Below are 3134 nucleotides of genomic sequence, written 5' to 3'. Positions count from 1 at the left end.
ACCGTTTAAGAACGTTTTTTCAGAAAACAAACCGCAAAATCATTAAATTTGGTCAAAATCAAAATAATTTATGCAAAATTTCGTCCGTAATAAACCGAAAAATCACCAAATCACGACAAAAATAGCGAACAAATCAGGTGAAAAATGAAATGAATTTTCAATTTTTCGAAGGTTTTATTGATTTTTCTAGTCAGAAATATGATTTTTTATATTTGCCCGAATATTTCAGTCAGAAATTCAATTATTTTGTTCATAATAATCCGAAAAATCTTCAAAGTACGGCAAATATTAAATAAATTTTGAATTTTGCGAAAGTTTTGTTCGAAGATAACCTAAGAAATTCAAAGATTTCAATAACAACGGTGTTTTTTTGTCTTTTTTGAATTCTGAAGCTTGTTTTTGAGCTGAAAACTAATTTTTTTCAATTAATTACGTCAAAAATAAAAAAAATTAGGATTTTTTGAGAGTTTTAGTTGATTTCTCAACCTGAAATGCAATTATTTTGCATATTAAGCTCAAATTACCACTAAATTACGTCGAAAATAAAATGAATTTTGCATTTTTCGAAGTAATTTTTATAGACAGAAAAAAGTCACCAAATTACGACGAAAGTGCCAATTTTTTCTCCGTTTTTTAACTAAATTTTTGAACTAAAAAATGATGTTTTTGAATTTCTTTGACCGTTTAAGGACGTTTTTTCACCAAMTTGCCAAAATATGCATTTTTTAGCTTATTTTAATCAAAAAACATTAGATATGCATAGAAAACTTACAATTTTGCMAATATACCTCTTAATGACAAATATGCATTTTGCATATAATCCGAGCCTRATTTATCACAATATTTGTGATATTTCCCAWTTGGTTTAAGCCTCAATTAGACTAAGCTTGAATTCCGCCATCCAATCTGTAATATGGTTACATGACTCCATCCACTGAARTGCTATATGCTTGTTGATTTTCAAGTGCATCATGTTTAGGATAATGCAATGTTGACCTTGTTTCGAATCGATTTTGTGTACATTATGACCGTAAATGAGCATGAGGAAAAAATACGGGATTTGTGCACACACAAAATCATAATAATAAATTTTGAGGCTTTTAAAATTTCCACTAGATTTGAATTTGCACCATTAATCACTGTCAAGTGTGAAAATGTATTCCAAGCTTGATTAACTTGCCTTTACTTATCTATACTTCAATTAAGAACTTTGATAACTAAATTGGATAAGGGAGGAACATATTTCGGTGTTTGGATTTGAGCCAATGTTCTTCTACCTGTGCTTAAAATAAAACGAAATTTTTGTTTGAAACTTGGAAGGGCCAGGAAACATCCCTTGCTTGGAGGAATGTGATTGATGTGATGCCAACTATAAGCCGGAAATCCGCTTTACTAATCCTCAGTCAAAACACTCCCTAATTATTCTCTTGGAAGAGAAATTTTTTCATTGCTGCGACCTCAACAATGACCACATTTTGTCACTTTGTGCTCCARTGAATCATATTTGCTCAATTTACGTTGCAAACAACATTGAAATTTAATTATATTTTTTTCAATTAGCAATGATACGAAACTTTGAACTCACAAGTTGTTGCAATGACCCTCAAAGAAAAGTTGTTAAGTCGTTAGAAATGCATTTAATAAATGGAATCAGGTTAATTGCGTAATTAGTTCATCACTTGGAACATGGAAAGGGTATTAAAATAATATATTCGCGAGACAATAAATGCAATCTCAAGAGACACGAGCTAATTACTCCATATTTTACCAAATAAAACTTACCGTAAAATTAGATTTGTCCTCAGAATAACGCTTTTTTAACCAACTTGTATTTGATTAGACCAAATCACGTTTTTTGCACTTCCAATAAAAAGTAGATAAAACGTGGTTGAGACGAGTTTAAAAAATCGAATTTCTTGACTTTTTGATCAATTTTAAGTCGGAAAAACGCTCAAAATGTGATTTTCTAGATATTGAGTAATTCTGGAAGTTTCAGTGGCCATTTTAAAAAATTTGTAAGATTTTTGATTGCTTAATCGATTTAAATCTGCTATACTCTAGTTTAAAAAATGTTAAAAAGTAGGAATTTCTCAACATTCTACACAATTTCAATAGTGACCAAATCGGGTCTTTTTAGTGGATGTTTACAGGAATCGTACTCTTTGCCTCTCTATCCAAAACTATTTGAATAGAGTCCAAATCGGATAATTTCAGTGGCCACTTCAAAAAAATTGTGTATTTTTAATGCAAAATTCACCCAAATCTGTTAAATTCTAATTAAAAATTATATTAAATGACTTTCAATATTCTATATCGTTTCAATAATGACCAAATCGGGTCATTTTGGTGGTCAGTAGTCAGATTGAAAAAAATATCCGAAACAATTTCAATAGAATCCAGATCAGGTAATTTCAGTGGCCACTATAAAGAATTTGTAAGATTTTCGATTGTAAAATCGATTCAAATCTGCTATATTCTAGTTTAAAAAATGTTGAAAAGTAGGAATTTCTCAACATTCTACAGAATTTCAATAGTGACCAAATCGGGTCTTTTTGGTGGATCTTTACAGAAATCGTACTCTTTGCCTCTCTAAGCAATTTCTCTTCTTATAAGATTTTTTCTATATTATTTATTAAGCAGAAAGACTCAAAAAAAAATCCGAAATGATTTGAATAGTGTCTAAATCGGGTGATTTCAGTGGCTACTTAAAAAAAAATATTTTTTTAATGGCAAAATTGACACAAAWATGTTAAATTTTAATTAAAATTAACATTAAATGGCTTTCAATATTCTCTATCGTTTCAATAGTGACCAAATCGGGTCATTTTGATGGATGTTAACAAAGATATTACGTTTCATCACTCTCTCTCTCTCTCTCTCTTTCTCTTATTTTAATAGGAATTTCTTTCTATTATTTTGTAGCAGTCAGACTAAAAAATTGTCCTAAACAATTTCGATAGAGTTTCAAATCGGGTGGTTTCAMTGGCCATTTCAAAAAAAAATGTAAGGTTTTCGATTGCAAAATCTGTTCAAACCTGCAGTACTCTAGTTTAAAAACGATAAAAATGATAAAAAATTAGAATTTCTAGATGTTCTACACAGTTTCAATAGTGACCAAATCAGGTTATTTTCGT

The sequence above is a fragment of the Tribolium madens genome, unplaced genomic scaffold (genome assembly GCF_015345945.1).
Source record: "Tribolium madens isolate multiple individuals breed KSU strain unplaced genomic scaffold, Tmad_KSU_1.1 Scaffold_19;HRSCAF=116;Tcas5.2_LG9, whole genome shotgun sequence".
In the NCBI taxonomy this organism is placed as follows: domain Eukaryota; kingdom Metazoa; phylum Arthropoda; class Insecta; order Coleoptera; family Tenebrionidae; genus Tribolium; species Tribolium madens.
The sequence above is the reverse complement of the archived record's forward strand: the minus strand, read 5'-3'. Positions refer to the sequence as shown.